Consider the following 23294-nt stretch of genomic DNA (forward strand, 5'->3'; position numbering starts at 1 on the left):
CTTACATACCTGATGAATCACGCTGGCTATCTTCAGCGATGAGGCAGAAACAGAGAGCGCCCATACACTTTGCTTAGACTAGATCCCCAGCCTTCTGACAGCTCAAGTAGGATAAGATATATCCTACCTGTATGGTCTTTTTCTTTTGAATGTATCCAATGGTCAAGACAAATGAAAAAGGAACTCAGACTGTGGCTTCTTGACACAATAACCATATAAAACAATCATGAAAGCAGTAATCAAACAACTCTAATATTAATGACAATAACACAAAAGGTAATTCTCATAGAAGTCAAGAGCTGTTCCACAGGAAACTGAAGCGTGCCACAGCCTACCTGTGTGTAGACGTGTATCACACATGTGCCCAATATGAAGGCCACTGCCAAACCACATGCTGTGTATGTTTTCAGAGAAGAAGAAAAGGAGCCACGGGCCCAAGGGCTTGGAAACCAGGTCATGAGATTCCTTCTGCGTGATCTTCGTATCCTGTGTGAAAGTTTCTGTCCAGAAAAACACCTGTAACCCTGCCCTTTCAACATAGCTTTGATTTATTTCCTCAGCTTGGCTTCTGCAGTACTTTTAACCCTTCCGTAGAGAGTCTGCTTGGGCCCAAGCTGCATGGCTGAGGAGGTGGCAGGGAAGAACAAGGCTCTGCCAGTGTGAAAGCAGCTAGACTCTCTCCTGCTGGTTTCAAACCTCTTGCAGGGCCGCACCAGGCAGGCTGGGCTGCGGGGCTTCTCTCCGCAATAGCAGCATTGCCAGGAAGCAGAAATGACCCAAGGGATCCACAACATCGTACAGAGGTACAAGATTTGCATGCGGTGACCTTGTGCTCCAGTGATCTTGGAGCTGCTGCCCATTTTGCAGTGGGGGTTTCTGCCATGTCCATGAGAGGGCAGTTCAAGCCCCAGTGGAATAGGTCCAGGGACTGGATCAAGTTGGACTGGCTCTGAAACACCCACCTATGTGCTGTGACATGGCCCTTTATCTCCTGGGGCAGAATGGGATTTTGTGCATTTTCATTCTAAACACATAAAGCAGGTAGCTAGATGAAATACGGCACAGTCAGGCTCTGAAAAGGCTTTTTGTAGGTGTGAAGACTGCAAGAGACATACATCATTCTTGATTTAACACTTCGTTGATCATTGACTTGTGGATTGTTCTCCCTCTGAAAAATGCTAACTATTCTTTTTAAATGGGAATTTTGACGAGAGTAATTAAGATGTCTTTAAACATAGATTTGGCATAGAGACTGCAATGGCAGTCAGATACCAAACTGGCTGGGCTTGTACCTACGCTGTGGCTGAGGCAGAACAGCAAATGCCTATGTCAGCTACAGCTGGAAAGAAAAAGGGTTTCTGTTTGAGTCAGCACTGACTGCTCCACTAGGCTCCCCAAGCTTAAGAAAGCATCCCTCATCACCCAGCTTTTAAAAGATCAGTCACATTCAAGCGTATGCCACCAACTGAAATATGCTTATTATGCAATATAAAGTGAACACTTTGAGAGCAGTTTGTCCTGTACAACTCCTTATAGGATCCTATTTCCAAGGCTTATAAATTAGCAAGTCTGTCTAGACCAAGTTCTGTATGTGCTGCAGATAGATACACCACAAACCAAGAGCTGCAGGAGGACGCAGTCTCTTCCCTGCAAGCATTTCATAAATAATGGATATCAGTGTATGAAAGACAAAAGAAGAATATCAAGTGTACACAACATTCATGACTTACACCTAGCACAAATGTGTGCACACACATCAATTGACTTTCTTTTCACTTGGTCCACATTTGACCTTGCAATGTTCATTCAAGTAACAGAGCTGCTTCAACTACAAAGTCATCTTTCAGATAACATTTTTCAATTGATAATATGCTCCCACACTTAAATTAACCAAACTTTTAACTACCCTTTAACCTAGTATTTTCATATAGGTATAGTACCAGAATGGTGGGGAAAAGAAAATATTATGTGTTTAATATAAACATATATTTTAATAATTGACAGCACACGTCAAAGTCAACAAATCACAGAGCTCAGGCAATGCAATGTACTGCGTGTTTTCATTCCATGTTATTGGTTTCTTAACTTAGCAAACAGGGGATTTTTGACTGCATTTAAAGAGGAAATCAGCAAATCAATACTAAATTTTCTGGAGATGGGAGAAGCATAAAATTACTCAAGTTACCACAGAAACAGATTTAAGCAAACTGGTGCCACAAATCAAGTAATTAGCCAGAAAGAAGAATTAAATCTCTTCAAAAATTATTGATTTATGATACTATGTCAAGTTTGGGACATAAATATTTATTATCTTGCAGCTTCTATTCCTTCAACACTTAGATTAATTTTATTCATGTCTTTCTAATAAAGGGGAACTCAGCTAGGTCCAAGTAGTGAACAGTAAGACAATACTCTCTTGCATTTGTCTCTCCCTTGAGAAGTAGAGAGCGCATTATATGTCAAATTATTCCATGCACAGGGAACACTGCACTACTGGATACATACAACCTCACGACAGATTGCAGGATTAGACTCCTGTGTATACCCCGGAGCAGTCTAATAAATTTAAATTAAACCGCCATCAAGGAGACAGGGGCAGTGTTTTTACTCTTGCCCTAGAGTACAGCAAGAAACATTTCCTTATCTTGTAACGATGGTCAGTTACATTTTAGTTCTTTTTTAACCAGACAATAAATCACATCTTTTATGCAAATGTCACCAAGCATGCAGGCCACTATCCATATGCAACTCAAAAAGCAGTACTACTGCTACCAGCTTTCAATATCTGCTAATTAGACCAAGCCTTTTGAATCACCTGAACAATTGGCATATAAAGAATAAGATGGATGCTTAACTGACCCCACAAAGAAATAATGTCTGTCACCTGACAGCCAAATTCATTAAACATGTGACACGTGTTAGCACCAAGATAGGGGTGCTTACATGTGTTAGTTATGTAGATTATTGTTCTCTACAGAAATTACATTACTCCAGTGAATAGAAATGTCATTCAAACAAACAGTGAATAATAAATGGTGTAAATCCATAGGTTACTGTGGCTATTAGATTATTACAGAGGGTCAAATTCTGTTTTTGTAAATATATTTGCAGTACTTGCTAAATTCCAAAAAAATGTGATAAAAATCATTAATCTCAGCACAGAAATAGCATGGCATTAGTTCAGCATGGCACTTGTAGAGAAACCATGACTTCATTTCACTGGTGAAGAGGGTTTTCACTGGACACACATACAAATGAAAAATAAACTAAAACCGCATGTACTGAATTCACCCAATGAAAAAAGGAGGGTCAATACAGAGAGATTTCCAGTTGCATTGCTGCCATGTGTGGGACTGAATTTCCTCAGAGGGCACCAATATCCCAGGGCAGCAGTCTGCCAAAAGGCTTTCAGTGCCAAGGGCTACTTCTGTAATCAAATCTGACAACCATGCATGCTTTTGCAAACATTAAAAAATGATAAGCAGAAGAGGAGGGAATGAAAGTTTCCCATTGACTTCTTTCGTCTCAAAGCTGGGAATATTTGCTCTGATGCTATCCTTCAGAGGAGAGATACTTTATTTCTGTGCTAGATTAACGTATTGCGCTATGTATTTGCCTTATTACCGAGTTCTTCCTGCCAAGAAGCAAGTTTTCCTAAATACCAGAAGCAGACAGAGAAGGTTTAAATCCTTATGCTCTTTTAGCGGGACATCAGCAATGGCCATTTCTTTAATAACCCACAGTGCAAAGGGTTGGTGTATTTATTGCAGGACTATAATCCGATAAGGAGTCAAGACTCAAGCCAAATCTCAGCAAAAAGAGAAAGAAGAAATAGTATGTCTTCCTCTTTTTTTTTTTTTTCCCCCTTCCTCTATACAGAACATTACCAAACTGGCCTTTAGTGTAAGTTCAGCTCACAGAAATAATTCTTGAAAGCCCATTGGCGGAGAGTCCGTTTCCTTCTCCTTTCAGGTTGAAAAGGAAATTTTCTGTGAGTTTACTGTAATGGAGTGTTTGTCTGTATCAGAAACAGCCTGACCTCTCCAGCCACAAGATGAAATACCAGCAGCCCACTCTGTCACTAGTTCACTATTAGGAAATTACATGGGAGGAAAGACACAACACAAAATTCAAAGGAAAAAAAAGAAAAAGAAAGAAAGAAAGAAAGAAAAAAAAAAAACCAAACCATCAGCAGTGGTGGGAGTGAATGAACAAGCTTAATAATGAAGCCAGTAAAAAGGAAAATACCCTCCGGCCAATTGATAATAAAAGGTTACTTGAGGCAAAGGGTCAGATCCTGAGCAGTGTAAAGTGGCCCAGCTCCTCCAACCTCAGCAAAGCTACAGTGATTTATAGCAGCTGCAAAAAGCCCCAGGGGACAGAAAAACCCAGCTATAAAAATGGAATTGGAGGCCCACATTTTGAGAAGCTTCCACTCACTTTTAGCACCAGACTGAGGTACAGAGGTGACTCTGAGGGTTTGTTTCTGCGGGGGAGTTCCTGTGAAGTAAGCTGAAGTGTGAATTTACACTGCATTTACTGCTGGGTCTTTAAGTAGGCTGTAAATTCATACCCTAGCCTATTTTTCAGGGATTTCCCCAAGTAGATAAACCCTAAATTGGCCTCCTAATCATGGAGGCAGACAAAATAAATAGATGTTTTCAAAACTGCAGACCCACACAGGAATCTCTCTATTGCTTGCAAGGGCAAGTGGGTACCAGATAGCATATACTGTAGTCCTGCAAGTGCATGGTGCCCTTCTTTCCTCCCTTCACTCCCAAAGCCCCCTCCCGTCATCTCTCTCAGCATCCCTCCACTTCAAGACACACCTTCGAAACCCCTGGCCCTGCCTCAGCTTCATGCCAGGTTTCCATACCTTGGCCCCTGACTTCTTCCCTTCCCCATTCCAGTTCCACATCTGGAGGTCCATGTTCTCCTTACCTACTTTCCCCTGACCCTCAGGGGGAGCAGTAAAACCGTCCTGGTGCAAAGGTGTCTCCTCCTACCAGTTCCTTGCCTCTGAACCAACTAACCATGTCCTGTCCACGCCTCACCCATTCCCCAAGGCACTGGATCCTTGGGTTAATGGATGCCCTTTAAAACCTCCTTCGGAAACACAAGGTTAACTCTATGCAGACAAATGCCATGAAGCTGGGCAAGATTACTCACATTTTCTTGGCTGAAAGATGCTTTTACATGCAGCTGAATGGGAGGCCAGTGGCCTTCAGCAGGAGAGAGAGGAAGCAGCTAGTATGGTCACAGCTTCATCAAGGTCCTCAGGCTGGGCAGTTTGGTCTTTAGCAGGTTAGGGTGAGCAGCTTGCACCACACAAGGCCTATGCTGTTTCCCTGGGAGGCGCAGTGAGGCTGTAATAGAGCACAGCATTTACGGCTTGGCGAATCTGGGACCTTGCACTGCTTTAACAGCTGCCTGTGCTGTTCTGCTGTGCTGGCTCGGGCACTCGCTGCACCAGTGTCAACCGAGTCCCACCTGTGGCCGTACCACTCTAGCACACAGTGACAGAACTGCATCCTGAAGGATCCTTTTCAAGAAATCAGTTTCATAATATCCTCTGTCACCTGATGCAAACATCAGGTTTCTCAAAAGCAGATTGGAACACTCCCCTTCAATGAAATCCCTGATTTTGCAATGCATGAAAAAGAAAGTTAGTTAACGCTTAGAAGTTTGAGCCCTAAGATCAATGAGGGAAGCAAAAAAGCATAAAACATCTTTTGATATCAGCAGAAGGAACCATCCAAAGTGAACAGTCATTACCTACACTACAGTATTCCATACCATCCTTATCTGCTGGAGCAGGTAACAGCAGTCTGAAGAACAGGAACCACTTGCTAACAGGTACAAGACTGAAAAAGCTACCTGAGAGATGCAGGTCACAGAGCAGTGACCCTTCCAGCACTTGACTAAGTATAAGTTTCATCTTTGATGCATATGAAGATTCTGCACAATAACCATCTCTGAGCACAGGAAAGAGCTCAGCACCCTCTAAGAGCTAAAGTCTATGCTGCAGACCGTTTCCTCCGTTCCATTACCTCGAGCTTTCTTTGCGCCCCTTTTCTTTGTACCATCTGCAAACAGTTGTGCAATTGAGTGGTAGCAGCAAAGGCACTTAAAGAAAGCCAGCATCTGAGCTTCACAGAACAGTCTTCAGGGAAACTGGAATTTATATTAGCTCAGGAGCATTTATTTTGGAAGTGTCCATGCAAACAGACAAACAGACATCCAAACAGAAAGCACAAACAGTACAATAAGAGCACCTAAACCCCACCAAGCCAACACCGTCATTAACGATGGCTCACAAAACACTGTTTTGCATCAATCCACGGAGTTAAAAAAGTAATACAAATTTGAAAGGTACATAAGTACCAGAGAACAGGAATTGCATCGTCAGCATGATGGAAATAGAAGAGAAGGCTGGATACTCTAGAAAAAATCTTCAGTGTGAATTATTCACTTAGCTGAAATAATTTCTCTTTCCTTTTCATCTTGCCCTGTTCAGGAAGACAACCATATATTTGAATATGGGATGCCATATAGTATCCTCCACATATGGCACAGCACTTACTTCCCACTCCAGGACAAGACATTCAAACTGGGCCAGTCACATCAGAAAACGGAGTGCAAAAAAGTGGTTGTGTTTTACCTTCTGAAATGTGAAAATCTGAGGTTTCAGAGATGATTATGGATGTTATGTTGATCTTATATCACTGGCTTCAGCGAGGAAATCTATCATCAGTGATTCCAAAGCCACAGCAGCAAGGATGCTTACCTGCTCCCCTATAGGCTCCACATGCAATATGTCCAGTGTGACCAGACTCAATCTATCTCATGCATGGCCAGGATGACACAGTATTAGTGCCACATGGAGGCGGACAGAGAGCCGCTCTTCAAGGCACAATGCACGTAGCAATGGCTGCACCAGCTCCCTCCTGATTGCTCTACTCAAAGGCTGCACTAGAAAGTAAAAAGCCACCCTACGTGGTCATGTTATGAAACATCGCACATATGCAAAACAAGGCTGAACTTCCACTGCAAAGACAATCTTAGTTTAGACACTCTGCAGTCTCTGAATACTTGGTGACCTTAATATTTGTTATTAGTATACCCATACATGCATGTCCTGCATTTTCAATGCCCTGGTCCATTCTAAAAGTACTGGTATTTGAAAAGAAGGATGGCCCCATGCAACTAGCTTACCTCAGCCCACAGCCTCAGGCAAACCATGCAGAATCTGAGATAGACAACAAATTACTGGAGTACAGGGAGAAAATTATGGAGATATGGGAGAGTAGCGTAAAAAAGAAAGCAGACAATGGGGGTGACTGAAAGAAGAGGACCCTGAAATAAACCTGTACATACCAATATTTCTCCGTGCTGAACAAGAAGACGACACAGGGTGTGAAGGGAGTAAAGCTGTGTTTTCACAGAGGTAAACTGTAATAGGTTTCCATCTTAGGTCTCAAATCTATTACAGCAATATTTTGTTTACTTATATGCTGTATCATTTGGGATAACGTATCTATATAAATGTATGAACTTTTGAAAGAACATTTTATGATTTTAATTTTCAGGGTATAATTTCTTCCGTTTGTAGCTTTCCCAGGCTATAGATTTCCTGTCTAGCATCTCTCTCTTGGTGTTTAAACCTCCAGAGCCAAGCTACTCTAAGTCCTTACTGAGCCTACAACTTACACGATAACAGGGATAACCACCTGCCTATTCCCTAAAAAGGGCACCCCAGAGAATTCAGTCATCAAAAAACATCCAGCAAGGCAAAGGAACAAGGCCCTTCACATTAATTTAACAACCTACTATCCCCTGAAATCATTGTCAATACTAACTTATTTGTCTAGCAACTAAGCAAATGTGTATGAGTTTCCTATGCAATAGTACACTGATTAAACCTTAGAACATTTCAAGCAGGGCATAATTTCTCAAATAAAGATCAGACCTTATTAAACCTCAAAGGTAATTCCACATAAACACACAGCATCAAAAAGCCAGGAGCATGTAAAAATTTGGTCTTAGTTTTAGTCAAAATTCAGTGATTCCTTTTCAATTGCTTCAGTTGCAATGTTTTCAGAAGCACAGAGAACTGTGCTTTGACAGCTAACCAGTAAAAAGAGCACAGCTCTCCTTCTGACACCATCACATAGCCAGGAGGCCTTTACGCCCTGCTAAATGTGAAATATTTTAGAAAAAAAAAAAAAAAATCAGGAAACAAACTGGGATTTGGTCAAGAGTTCATACTGGCTGAATCACTGTGGTGTGGAAACCACCAGCTCTAAAGATGGAAAGTCCGGAGCCATTCGTTCCCTCAAAGAAAAAAAGAAAAAGGAAAAAAAAAAAAAAGGCCTTAAAGACCCATTAGGCTTGCTGGTAAGCTCCCCCAACATTGGAAACACAGGAAAGGCTACCTATGGATAGGTGCCTTGACCTTTTTCCTCCTCATGTCTCTCTGAGCACGGCCAGCAATTTGATCTGCATCATAGTTTTTCATATTGGGTGCAGCGAGAATTGTTTAAATGTCACTCCCTGACTCAACATGCAGAAATGCTGCAGGGTCATGGCACTGCTTCTTCCCTCCACATCCTCCACCTATTGCCCTCTTCTGCCTTTCCCTAGGAAAAAAAAAAAATTCTACATACTTTACAGATTGAACATGGCCAGTTTCTAAGTAGAGATTCGTTCAGACTTCTCTGCATTGCCTTTTGTTATCTATCTGAGAGCTTCCAAGGAAATATTGCTCAGAAGCAATTAAGGCCAACTGTTCTTGGACAAAGACGTGCAACAATCAGCGTATTTAGCGAGGCAACACAGTCATTTTGAAAGAGGCCTGGAAAATCCTAACATTGTTAAAATTTATCTTCACAACTGCTGACAAGATCTAGTAAAGATGTTTGTGTTCTGCTCCTGCATTTCATCGTCTTTCATAAGCCAAAATCTTATTAGCAAATCATTTTAGCAAAGTTCAAAAGCCAAACTGTTGTGTATGCCCATTGCTTGCAGCAAGGATAACTGTTCTTGACAATAACCTATTGTCCATACATTTTTTGCTTTCCTTGTTTTCAAAGTACTGGCATACATAAACATGCTATACTTAGATGCTAAACACATTTGTCTCAGCTAATCATCACGTTATTTGACATAATCCTGTCACTAAAACTAAGAATCCTGTCAGCTTTCTAATAATGTTCAGACTCGCCTGATTGCTGTATCTGCGGCAGCCTTTTTGGCTGCGCTGGATGGGATGACCAAGAGCTGCAGCACGAAAGGAATATAACTGTGCTGCAGAACAAGAGAGAGGTAGTCCAGCGGCTAAACATCGTAAGCTGAGGAAGCCCAAGATCAGTTCCGCAACATATTTCCTTACACAGGCTTATCTACATCACTTACTCTCTCTGTGCCTCCGCTCTGTAAAATGGCACTTTTATATAACAGTCTCTGTGAGAATAAATACAGTATGAAGTGGCACACTGACAGGGAACGTGGAAATACCTCTGAATCTATGATAACTCCCCATTACCAACCAGTCATTTTTAACACTCAAAAATGAATGATTCCAGAGAACGTTACAGTGGAAGTGAGTCACAAAAGACTGAAGAATCAACACTCTTTCCCGAACTGAATTCGGTTTTGTGAGTTTAAGTTTAAAAGGGTTCATTGACCATAGTGGTTCCATTCGGAAAGCAGTCTTTGAAAACTATAAGCAGCAGAGCAAACCGCCAGCTAGCAGCAATGTTATTTCATAGCGCTGGTCACAACGACCAAGGAGGCCTTTCACCACAGCAAGGCATGTTCCAGGATGTCTTGAGAAAAAGATCTATAAAAACTGCACGTCGAAAACCTGGGACTCTTGTGCATTAGTTTTCATAGAATCATAGAATCGTTAATGTTGGAAAAGACCCTTAAGGTCATCGAGTCCAACTGTTAAAATAGCGAGGCATTTTGCACACTTCTTAATGGAGCTGGTGTTACAAAGTGCTTCTAGCCCTATCAAAATTTCACGGGCAATACATCAGGAGGGAATCCATCCTGAAATACTAAATTACAGTAACCTTAAGATATGCACCAAGTTTCCCAAAGAGTTTGTTATCCTGAGGAGAAGGCAGACACTGCAAAGCTTTAGCTAACTTCACTGTCACCTTGCATACATCTAAAAGGCGTTTTTGTCCCTTCTGGAGTGAACTTACTCATTGGATAATATTGTTTCATTGGACAAAACCATCCCATAACCCTCCTTCTAAGATGTATGTTAAGGGGACTGCAACGTTTTTATTTTTTTAAACACACCTACACAGCCTTGCATCAATCATTCTCCCTTCCTCTTCCCTGGAGGGCTTACCCTGCACGACAGCTCCTGGTGACCTCTTCAGGTGCTGTGCTCCTTTGGGCTTTCACTGCTCTCAGCGCCACGTGCTGCCAGCACCGGCAAAACGAACCAGTGCGTTCTGAGTGCTCCCTCCCCTGTCCCAGGTCACCACTCCCACCCTAAAGTTTGGCAGGACGCATCTACGTTAATGCTCAAGATTGGAGCAGCAGCGTGCTTTTGAAGCCAGCCCCTCACGTGCCCCACTTACCGTCCTTTGCTTTGCATCACGGAGCCGTCCCCGAGCACGCAGACCGGATTCCTTCCAGAGGTACCCAAGCTGGCAGAGGTACCCGGCAGCACAGGCGAAGCGCAGCAGCTGCAGGCAGCATGCAGTGCCGGGGACCTCAGTAGAGCTGCAGCTCTCCAGGTCCACTCCTAGTTGCTGCTATACTGGCTTGTGGAGAAATTGCTGTGGAGTATCAGGCATTCATTCTCCTTCAGGGAAACTTAACAACTTTCGACTCTGTACAGCCACCCAAAACTCAGGTTGTTCGCCTCCACCCTCCCAGAAAAGCAGCTCGATGCCTGTCTTTTCATATATTTACCCAACCAGCACCTCCCGTGGATCATAACATTTGAACTGTTACCATTTTGGACTAGTCTTTGTTAAAACTGTCTGTCATCATTTAGGTCCTTGCTCACCTGCCAGTATTCTGTCACTCACCCCTTCCCTTTCACCTTTTTCTACTCTCCCTTTCTTTCTCTCGGGCTCTCATGTTCTCTTTTATGATCTTCATTACAAATAAAGCTCGAACTCATCGCTAACACCAAATTCATCTGAAATGACTCCTTTGTCGTCTGTGATTTCTTTGATTTTATGTGACTGAATTTCTATGCAAGTTCCACCAGTGCAATCTGGAACTTCACGCTATCTATAGAGAAATCATCTCCTCATTTCTCAGTTAGCTGCAGCGTGGCCGTCTTCTTTGCGGGCCAACCCAGGACCCACGGAACTGAATAGAAGGACCTCAGCTGACTGCAACAATTCCCCAAAACGCACTTAATGAAGTCATTCAAACAACTGATACTATTTATGTTAAATTTCATGACTATATGACATTCAGAGATAACCATGTATGTTCTGTGTCTTTTGTGAATACACTTTTCCTATTATACAATCTGAAAAAATACTGGTTTTGTTCTAATGTAATTGTAAGAATCAAATTTATATACAAGACCTTTAGAAAACAGAGACCCACCTCTAAATGCAAAGAACAAACATTTGCATTACCTATTTATGTTAAAATATGCAGAAATTTCCAAAGTATTCAGTCAACTTATAAATTTTTATAACTTCTTCAAATTGTTAACATTTTTTTAACACACAGCATTATTTCAGCTTTGTGGAAGGCTCAATAACAATCTTTCTGGTCTGGAAAAAAGGAAAGAGCATTATAATAAAGAATGCAGAATAAATAAAAACAAAACAGTACAAGCCGTACATCCACACATACAAAGACAACTTTCATGGTGAGCTATAAGCAATTATAATAACACAATGTGCTGCATGTTGATTTCACCAGTGAAAAGAATTTCTCCAGTTATTGAAGACTTTCCTGGCAGAATTTCAGAAAAAAAAATTCTGCCATTCTCCCAATCTGACTTCTGTGCAATGCAAGTCATGCACATTTTAAACACCGATGAATAATACTGCCTTTCTTCTGCGAACTGTTAACAGCTGTAGAAACTATTATAGCCTGCTTAAAATCATGTCTCTGTAGTCAATACTCTCCAGACACTTAGCAATACTAAAGCTATTCCTGGGGCTAAACTAGAATTGCTATGTGAGTACAAAGTTTGATTTATGTTGAAATGAAACAACAAACATCTGATCTTTCCTTTTTTAAATAGCCATTCATATAAACACGAGTATCAGCTGCATAACTAGAAAGTGATGTACCGAATTTACAGAAATTAGACAAAGGAAGACCACCCACAGTTACCTTCAAGAAGAAAAGATTTGTCAGAGGGTGAAAGATTGCTGGTGAAGATACTTTGTACAGTCGCGGCTGCCCTAATGTCCTCATGGTGAGGCTGTGGTGTATGAGAGTGATGTTTCATGAATCTAATTTTTCAAGTCTTCTGAAAGACACAAAATTGATCACAGGCCCACTACCATATCTTGGCGATGCTCGTCATCAGCTGCTCTCAGATTGATCACAGGCTCAGTGCACGGCCTAATAAAATCGTCCAGATGCGTCCCAAAGGAAGTCAAGGTCTCCGTGTGCTAATGTTATTCTTTCGCATCCCAAAGCACAGGTGGGAACAGGAGAAAAGCTCAGTTGTGGTTCCTCTGACATTCTTGAAACAACGACTGGGAAGAGAGAGGAAAAGATGCCAGTGGAACAAGAGAAAACCTTAAAATACATATAAAATTGCAGATACGTTCTATGGATTCACGTACATTACTAAGACGTGCTGAAAATCCAATTTTGATTCCTCACTCCAACAAACGGCCATCAAAGTTCCGTTATTTTTTAATACATCTTCACCTTTCGAGAAATGAAAACACAGAAGTAAATACAATCAGATTTGTGGAGGGTCTGTGATCTCTGACAAAGATAGCAATTAATTTGACCAATAACAGTAATAAAGTGAGAGTTAAGCTAACTTGAAATAAGACACTCTTCCTCCAGAAGAACACCAAAAGTTGATCAGGAAGACTTTAATAGCCTCAAATTAATGCTCCAACTTCTTCTAGATTAATTTTAAATCTTTAGCTGTTAAAGTATCTAGAAAGGTGAAAGATAAGCTAATTGTTCAGCTCATTACTAGTTTTTCTTCTGTCAGTAAATTACCTTTTTTAAAGCATCACATTTGCATCGTCTAATCAGAGCTCTTTCTTTAGGAAGGTTTCAGCGTGCACCAGTATTTCCCCATGTTGCACGGGTACGCCGCCACCTTCTCCAGCAGACGTGTAAGCCCCCGACCAGCCTGTCTGCCCTTCAGCTGCCCCAGGTTTCATCAAACAGAGCTCTCCACACACAGTCCTAATGCTTGCCTGGGGAAAAGGCTACCGGGTTGTGCCTGTGGCAAATTTAGCATTGCTTTCCGAAAAGCCACTGTTGTTAGTTCCACCAGCTAACCTTCACTCTGGGGACAGCCTTTACTACAAATGCACATGACTGGTGCAGCTGCCCAAGGATAGGAACTCACTCTCACTAAAACCTGCATCGCCCACCACTGCTGTAATGGGACTGTGCAAGACTCGGGACTCCAGAGGCAAAACACAGCTCGACGTTCCAAATGCAGGTCTAACACACAGCAGAGTTGCTGTAATTCTCTTTATTTCAGGTCAAATTCAAGTTCTTGTGCTGGGCTTGAGACCACTGTTATTTTGGGGAAAACTCCCTTTGACTTTGCTCAAGACCCCAGTTTGCATTTACACAGTCCTATCCCAGGCTGCTCCCAACCCCTCTGCTTTTCTTCCTCCCTACTCACCTTCTCGCTCCCTCTACTTTTCTTATTCCTTTTGTTCTTGCCCATCTCCTTTTCTTCTCCGTGCTTTGAGCCGTATCCCATACTGCCCTCTGGGCTAAGATCTCTCTCCCTGGGAGGGCTTTGGATGTCGTATCTCCATAAATCTGGGATAACACTCAAATTCAATGGGAGTAAAGCTGACCCATATCATTGGGTCTCTCTTGCCAGGTATCCTCTGTCCTTCCTCCTGCCTCTTTGAACAATCTCATCCTGTCTTTATTTAGCATCTGTAACTTCACTCCCTTCTTCTCCTTAGCTGTTGGCCTACATTTCATATTTGCTAATTTTGCCATACTTAGACTGAGAGCTCCTACAGGCAGAGTACAAAGTTGTTGGATTTTTCCTTCCTTTGTCTATAAACTGGTGTGCTATTTAAATGTTTTCCCCTAACAATGGAAAGAAATGATCAGTTTACAACACTAAAGCATATGGAAGGAGAAGGTGTGAACATAAGGGGGAAGAGGACCCACTATTTTCTTAAATTTCAACAGGTACCTAAGAAATAACTTTATTTTTTCCAAAAACTCTGACCATATACAATGCAAAAAGATATTGTTTAGAAAAAAAAGCATTAAAAAGGCACCAAGGTTACTAGTAGCCATTGTATCCTTTGGCCTGGGAATTTCAGCTGGGCTCTGATTCTTAATTCAGCACAGTCACAAGGGAACACTGCAATTACAATCCTCCGGGGACGGCAAATGAAAAAAGAGTTACGTTCAAATCAACCGATTTCCAAGGTCACGCATTTGAGATCAGGGCAGCAGGGAACCACACAGCCTTACAAAACTTACAAAGTAAGTACAAATCATGCAACTAGGACATTCTCACAGGTATTCTCTTAAACACCAACTCGATTGGCTCAACTCAATGCTCCGTCGTTCCACTGAACAGAGTAAGAAAAATCAGCCTGTGGGTTACAAGGGCAGATAATTTACAATGGGAGGCTGACAGTGGACCACATGGAAAACTAAGTGGCTTGGACTGCAGATAAGCTTAGAGAGAGGGTGAAGCAACAGCTATTTTGAGAATCCCTATTGGGCACAAACCAGCATTCTGCTACGGAGTGCTAATAACATACATGAAACGCACTAACAGCTGCAACATGGGCAGCAAAAGTTAAATAACCTTTCAATATAAAAAGACAGAGTTAAAGTGACTTCATCCATCACAAGAGAGAAATGAAACTGGTAAATCTCCAGCATGTAGGCACACTGGAAATGTGAGACCAGAGCTTCCCAGCAACGGGGTCAGGAAGATCTGATCCTTGGCACTAATTCTGGGAGGAGAAATCTTTTAGACAGGTTACCTCCTTACCTGCCTGTGTGCAGAAAAGTCACTGATAACTGAAAAACTCTTAAGCAATCTGCTGTGCTGCTTTTCTATTACAATAATTACACATCGGCTGCTCAGAACTGGCTGGTATTTGGTATCATTATCCTAACACATGTAACTATCCGTCCAGACATTTACACTGTGCCTCTCATCGTGGGGAGGGGCTAGGAATATGAACACGCAGGGCAAACAATGCCGTCAACACTTCCCACTTTGGCTAGTATCGCTGCGTTAGTGCAGTCCACAGGCAGGTGCTGTCATTTCTGACAAGCCTGCTGGGTTACAGTGACAGGAATCTGTCAGATGCTGCCCACACGCGGGCCGTGTCCCCCATGGGATGCTGACCTCCTCCAAAGAAGTTTCATTTTAAAATTCTACTGAACATGTTACAAATACCAGCTGGCAATGTGCAGTGTATCACAGAGAAAGGGAAAGGCCTGACGGTCAAGACAAAACAACGGGGAAATACCTTCCGAGGGCAGCAGTGGGCTCGCCGGAGCCACGGGCTGTGCTTGGTCAGAGAAACGGGTTGGATCTTTGTGGCGGAGGGATGCTTGGCCCATCAAACAAGGCAATGGGCAAAGGTGCCTCTGCACTTCCCGTGCAATTCCCTGACCCTTCAGTTGCCAGAAGATTAGTGCTGTCATAAAGATGACTTAAAGCAGCCTCAGGCTTTGCCGAGAACAAACCACAAGTGCCTTTACCCTCACAAGATCGTATTCACACCATGCGCAACTCCTTTTTCCCCAGGAAAAAGCCCTGTGCCAATGCATAAGAAGATGCATGTCGAAGACCTTTGACGTGGCCTCAATACAACCACACAGCCTGCCATCTCTTCTTCCCTTGGACAAGGAAATTCCGAGGACCCTACCTACTCCTGCTTCCTGCCTTCTTTACACCACTTGAGGTGCAAAGCTGATGGAGATGAACAACCCGTTACGCTTCCTAGGCAGGCAATAAAATATCGGAGGCTCTCAACTAGCAGAAGAACCTTTGCACACCTAGCCATGACAGCTCAGAGCGCTTCTGCTCCCATGCAAGAGGTCATCAGACCCACAGGAGAGCTTCAAACTTTAAGCTAAGTTATCGGACTACCCACCAGAGCCTGTGAGACAAACAGTATGCTCCCTCTCCCCACCCAGCTGCGAGCAAGCTCCCTGCTGCTGGGGAGGGAATCAGTTGGATAGGTGGCAATACCTTCAGATACACAAATAGATCTGGGAGAGCTCTTCTGCAGCGTGCTGGGAGCTTGGGTTCAGTACATTATGCAATGAGATAATTCCAGTATTGTCTCTTTAACAAAAAGTAAAAGGTCTCTGAAATGATGATTTTTGCTTTTGGAAATTATATTAAGACCAGTGCAGAAACTGGTAGCAAAGAAGTGATTCATGAACACCAACAAAGTGATTCACCAGCCCCTCACTAGGAAGTGATATCATCGCATCACATCTCCATGAGAATGGCAGAAGAGAAGCATTGTTTCACAGGACAGGAAAGTGCTGTATTCTCCAAAAGAAAAGTATTAAATCTGCAGGTGTGTATGACAAACAAGAGGGGGCAAATTGTCAGTCCTCTGGGCAGTGAGTCAGGTGCCCAACGCGGTGACTGTCAGATGCTTGTAAGCACTACTGAAGAATACCAGAACATTTCCAATCTGGTCTGGGAGAAATTGCAAGCTCTGGATATATCGTACAATTACCCCACAGCCCAGCCAGATTCTTCTCTACCTGACCCATCACGCCTCGCTCCATCCCTCCAGCCACAAGCAGTAAAATCCTTTCTTGCTCCCTGCTTAGCAGCCATGTAGTGAGCGTGCTCTTGCATTCTCTTACCTCAGTCCCACGCTCTCTCTGACCCACAACATTGCCTCCACTCTCAGTCTTGCCAGACATCTATATGCCTTAACAGCATGCCTGCTCCATCCCTTTGCCCTGCCCAGCACGGCTGCGCAGGTGCTCCAGTGCTTCCCAGGTCAAAAGGCACGGGACTGCTGCACAACCCCAAAGCTCTTCCGATCCCCGTGCTACGCTGATTCTCACCTTGTGGCTCACACTAAGGAGAAGCTGAATGCATGTACGCAGCTGCTGGGGAAGCAGAAAGCGAGGGAGTTTTAGGTTTCAGCATGTATGCGGCATGTTGTCTTCAAGGGTGACACGCTGGAAAACAGGTTTCTTCAGTTCTTAAAACTGTACCTCGCGTTGGACGCCACCATGCTCTCTGCAGTTATTCTGGGCGGTATCAGCCTGTCAGCACCTCAAAGCCCTAAGCATGCTGCACTCTGCCATGTCTTGTCATTAATGATCTGCCCCTTGCAAAGCAGGCAGCAGTAGGCTTGCAGCTACTTAACTACCGAACCGACGATGACAAGCTGACATTGCCCAGATTAAGAGGATTTTCTTTCTGTCAGTCTTATTCCTTCTCCTCAGCCTGTCAAAGTGGTCAAAGTACTACCCCTCCAGTTCACCTGATAGCGATGCTTCTTCCTCACCTACAAAACTCTCTTCTCAAAAAACCTACACTTATAGCACCTAACATCAGCAGCCCTAAGCATGTGAAGGCAATAAAACCAGTGCTGCTTTCCTCCCCAGCCTGCTGCCCAGCTCTGCCAGAGATGAGGGACGCCTTGAATCCAGGGAACTGCCAGAGAAGAGATTGGCAAATTTTTGAATCACTCAGGTTTCTCCAAAACTCTTTAACCTCTCTGCAGGAAGACTGGTGGGCCTGCTGCTACGCGGATCTGCTAGCCCACAGCACGCCAGAGGCTACTGTCAAATCAAGGCTGTAGGAGCAATCAGAGCAGTAGGCACGTCCAAGCAGCACCGGCAAAATCATCTGCAAGGGAGAAAAATCCTGTGCCATGAAGAATGAAAGCAAGTTTTAAGTATTTATTCTGCTATCACTCCTAAACCCCCAGGGACTGGCCTTTTAGTGCAACTTGTATCCTCCAATCGAGTAACCTCAGTTCCCTGGAGACTGGTGCTGTCGATGCATGGACAGGGCTTAGAGCTGGGCAGCTCTGGGATTTCTGACGTATCCCGCCACACTCGGTGCTAGCCAGAGCAACACAAGACTCCTCATGCAATGCATCTGCGTCATTGGGTTCACCTAGAAAAGCAAGGCAGCCACCCACCAGCCTCCCAGCTCAGCCCTCTGTCGCGCCCGAACAGCAGAGTGGAAGGAAAGCCGCTCTCTCCCATCCAGCAGTGCCCGCAGGCCCGGGCGCAGCGACGGCCGGCTCCTGTCCCACAGAGCCTGCATCTAAAAGGACAAAGGGAGGAGACACGCCCAAACGGGGAACTTGATTGAGCGATTTTTTCTGTGTGGTAGGGCACAAAAGAGACCATATTCTTGATACGGTTTCAGTGTTTCTGTATACTAGACAAGATCACAGGGGAACTCAATCAGCAACAGAAAATGGAAATGCCCCTTCCTTTGGCCGAGCACAGAAAAAAAGCACTGGGTCTGATTTTCCACTGGTGACCAACCAATTTTCACAGTTACTCCTCATACACTTAAATAAGAAGTAAATCTAATTTTCCATTTGGCTCAGGGAAAAAGATAACTGCTCTTGGGAGTAAACAAGCATAAGTAACCTGTTAGCAAGCGTTTTAGAGAACATTTCGCTTTGGTGAACATATTCCCTCAAGTTATTTCTATGATCTAGATGAGCAGCAACTGTTGTACTCATCTCTTTAAAAATTATCAAGTATCATCAGTTAATGAGTCCTGCATTACAGTGTTTCCATCCAAAGAGCCTTCTTGTTGTGCATACGTGCCACTTTGTTGAAGTCATGGAGGCATACCCCAGACAGAGCAGACTGGAATAGATCACAGATACCCGTTTTATCTCAATTACCCAGAAAAGTGAATGGTTCAATTCTTCTGTGTAGTATAAAACCTCATGTACCACAGGAACAGAAGCTTAAAGGCCACATAGTACTTTCACTTTGTGTGTGCATCTTCCAGTGATGTCAACTGGATGCGCGCTTCTGATTCTCAGCCAGTACAACTTTTGCCAGGAAGTATTTTCAGACATACCCCCATCAGCTCTGGGCTCACGCTTCGGCCCCAACAAAAGCTGATGTCTCTCCACACCATCCACACGTGTACTGTCACCTTTACGTGACGGGGCGGGGGTGAAGAGCTTGCATAAGTAAAGTTTACTTTGTCAAGTTCTGGAGGCTCTCTGAAAGGCAAAAGCATTTTTAAATCTTGGCCTGAGGAAAAACATTCTCTGCTTTCAGGAGTTTGAATGGGATGCCCACATCTCTAGGCGTGAGGACAGCTGATAAGTTGTGGTGAGATCACCACAGTTTAAGAATTTAACAACATGGAAGATGGGTGAAGCCAACAGGTGTCGTTTCGCCACAGGGCGTGAGAGCAGAGTTCCTGAAGTTCAGCCGGTTCCTGAAGCGCAGCTGAGGAGTGACAGCGTGTTAAGCTACGGCAACGGGATTGCTTGTAATCAACTCTTTATATCCTAAGAGCTAAACTATCCTTGTTCCGAGGCACGGGCTAAAATATGGCAAGAAATGCAGGGCACAGAGCAGAAGAAAGGTTACTTTCAACTTGTTAGGCTTCCCACAAAGCTTTCAGACTCTGCACATAGATTCAACCAATTTTATCATTTTGGTAACATCAGAACATCTTTATATCAAAACAACCAACGTCTTGTTATCAACCCCCTTTTTTTTTTTAATTCTAGTTATATGCCACCCCCTTGAAGTAAAATAGCTCAGATTCACACATAAAGATTGAGATGAGATAATGGAAATAAAAGATAATGAATCAACTGGTTTTGTACACAAAATAAGCATCTGTAATTACAAAGCAGCCAATGCACTGACTCTGCCTTGGGTTACATTACAGACCGGCCCCTTGGATCCCAGGACTTAAAATCACCTTTGCTCTCTCTGTCACAGGTCAAGCACAGCTCAGCCAAACCAGGAGATTTGTGCCAAACAGTTTGTATTTCCAACAATTAAATATTGAATTCGCCTTTTATAAGTCACTCAGGAATCACGCTTGCACAATTATTTGCATACACAGCCACTTTATTTCAGCCCCAAATACAAAAAAGCTATTAACAGTTGGCCAGATTCTGCTCTCATTTGCCCTCGTGCAAGACCACGTCATTTCCACTAAGACCAGTGGAGCCTGAGCTTCGTACCGCACAGGGGAGAGCAGAGCTCCCTTTTCACCGAGGCAGCTCACGTCGACAGCGAGCCGCTGCGCCCGTGGCACACGTGGCCTGCAGGTTTCCCCTCTGCTGCACACGCTGCCTCCGCTGCTCGCCGTCCTCTCGCTCCTCTGCAGTCCCACCGTATCCCTCACGGGCCTTTATTGTAAATAGGCCTTGTTTCACAGACAGACCGGAGCAGGTTACTTATTTCCCTTAATTCAGGGGATTTACAAGAAGCACGCCAGCCGAGTAACACTGAACAAAAGACAAAATTGTTTCTACGGCGTATTTACACACAATAAAATGAACCCATCAAGCAAACAAACTGTACACAACGTCCCCTATTATTAACTGAAACCAAAAGAAACTCTCTTCAGTACTTCCAGTGCTTATAAATGCATGCTTATGTCCTAAGTAATCTAGAGCTTCCAGCAATTACTTAGTCCTCAAAGCTTTGAGCCAAGTTTTCTCCACAGTATTTACTCCCTGGAGCTCACAGGAGGTAACAGATAACTGGTGTCCAACCCTGTTTTTTCAGAGCCCTCCGCACTGAGGGCAGACTTTCCTCCTTCTCCCCGACTGACAGATCACCTGGTTTCACTTCTCCTGGACTCCCTTCGTTTGCTGTACACATCACGGCCGCTGCCACACTCCCAGGCACGGTGTCATTCCCTGCGCAACACCCGGCCAGCGAGGGAACAGGCGGCGAGGTGCCAGGGGACGGCAGGAACCGTGGCCCCGGGAAGCAAGCGCTCTGCGGCCGGTCAGGAGGCAACTACAACGAGAGCGACAGCACGCACGGCAACAGCCTGAGAGAACAGAAATCCTTAATCCCACCCTCCCTGCACGCTCACGACAGCCGGGTTCGGAGTTATTGTTCTGCTCTTCTACAGAGACAGCGTTTAGAAGTTCGCAACCATTGCTTTGTGCTTTTATGGTTCCTGGTAATGTAGTGAAGCAATTCCCAGTTATAAAAAACGTGACTGTTAGTGACTGGGGTGAGGGACGTCCAGAGGTAGAGCCCTCGGTACGTAACACGCACGGAGCGCTGGCCAAACAAGCTCTGGTTCCTGCCAGCAGGCAGCCTGACCTCCGGCGGGATCCACACGCCACCCCACGCAGCAGCATCCCGCAGGATTATCTGTCCTTCTGCGGACGCAGTTTTCTGCCACCGTGTGTGACCGCATCAACAGCCGCATAGCCCACGAGGCAAACTCCCCCAAACCTTCCCCTTGCATAAAGGGAAAAGTAAATTATTACACAAATACGAGGCACAGTGAATCACCCCAGTTTGACTACTGACCCATGACAAAAAAACAGTGCTAGTTCCAAGGGCCCTCTTCTGCCACCCTGCCACCGAATAATTTCAGGAGAAAACATTGACATGCCACAGCACAGTATTCCTGATACTAATTCACGTGTCTTTTTTTCCCCTGCTGGAATTCACGGAAGCAGAAGATTGTCACATTTTTCAAGTGGGAGATGCTAAGAACTGGGTTTCAACTCTCTGGTAAACCTGGAAGACAAGGCAAGGGGCCAGCTCCTCTGCACGCGAACCCCCAGTGACTCAGCTGAAGCGTGCGTAGACGAGGCGAAAACCAAGAAGAGAATCGGATAATCCCATTCCAACTGCGTACAGCCAGATTTGTAGACAGAGAAACTGGCCGCTATTTTTGAAGTAGAGTATTATCATCTCAGTAAAGCAGCAAGATGACTCTCTGCATTCAAGGTTTTAATTCTCGGACAAAGCTAGGGGAAAAGCACGTCAAATTTACAAACCAGCTCTTAACTGCTTGGAAAGGACAACTGTAAGGCTGCTTGGGCAACCTTGCTTGAACCTTCTTGTATAAGGAATCAGTGGCTGGACACTATAACATACTATTTCCCTGTAATGTAGTATCAGCTTCAGATCCTTCCGTTCTGCCTCAAATACCCATATGCTGACACGGCACATACATGGTTTACGTGTATATTTTATTCAGCACAAACCAAGGAACAACGCTGCATTTAGCATTCAGTTTTAACATTGTATATACACACACAAACACAGATGCAGAAAACCTTGAGAAATCAGATGCACGTGTGAAAGAAGGGTTTTTTTTAATACTCTCCTGAATATTTCTCACCGTTACTGGAATCCCTTCCAACGTCCCCCTAGTAGCATCAGGGTAAGTCCAACAGGTCACACGACCGAGGCCCTCGCTCCCCCTGCACACCAGGAAGAACTCGCCCCGACGCTCTATAAAAAGGACAAGGTTTTTAGCTTTAATGCAGAAGTCACAAGGACTACAGCCTGCCACAGGAAGACAGCCGAAGCGATCAAGGGCATCCCCAGAGACTTTGTTAGGTGAAAAAAAGCAAAGTGCATGAAGTTATTCAACTGTTTTGTGGACTTACGGTTCTGTTGGCGTCCTCGTACAGTGGCACAAATTTAAGTCTATACATAAAAATACAAATACAGTTACAACCCTGCCATGAGTTCCACGCAAACAGCTCTCTGTAAGCAAGGTCAACTCCTCCTGCGTGCAAGGCCTTGCCTATACAGGGCTCTCTGCAGGATTAGGACTGTAAACTATGTACATAAATGCTGGCAAAATGTGTTTACATAATATGTAAATAGATAAAGAAAAGTACATTCACACCAACTACTGAGGAAAGAAAACAAATCATTTTTCTACTGCTAAAAGTACTGAATCACTTACCATCTGGTTTGGGAGAAAAAAAAGACTCAGTCCAATTCAGCTACGAAGAAAATCCTGTCTAAAAAAAGTAATCACATGCTAGATCCCCCTAAGTTCAATTTCCAATCATTTTAACATGGAGACATGGAGAGTTTTGTTTTCCTGGAGGAAAAAAAAAAAAATAGTACGGAGGATGTGTGGCTTGTTAGGTCCTGATCCTGCAAGCTCT

General features: G+C 43.9%; 1 long non-coding RNA gene across 3 annotated transcripts in view; it reads right to left on the bottom strand.

Moving 5' to 3' along the window:
* Window positions 1-23294, bottom strand: part of LOC309589163 — a 55597-nt gene that overhangs the window by 24817 nt on the left and 7486 nt on the right. Inside the window, exons 3-7 of one of the 3 annotated variants that reach the window (XR_014227882.1) lie at window positions 12795-12882; window positions 12334-12704; window positions 11622-11762; window positions 10599-10799; window positions 5176-5366 (exon numbers count right to left, since the gene is read on the bottom strand). This is a non-coding gene — a long non-coding RNA (uncharacterized lncRNA). Of the gene's footprint in view, window positions 1-5175; window positions 5367-10598; window positions 10800-11621; window positions 12705-12794; window positions 12883-23294 lie in introns of those variants that run through there. The other 2 variants (XR_014227883.1, XR_014227881.1) reach the window with 2 other exon arrangements.

This window comes from Platalea leucorodia (genome assembly GCF_965183815.1).
Source record: "Platalea leucorodia genome assembly, chromosome: 4".
NCBI classification, from domain to species: domain Eukaryota; kingdom Metazoa; phylum Chordata; class Aves; order Pelecaniformes; family Threskiornithidae; genus Platalea; species Platalea leucorodia.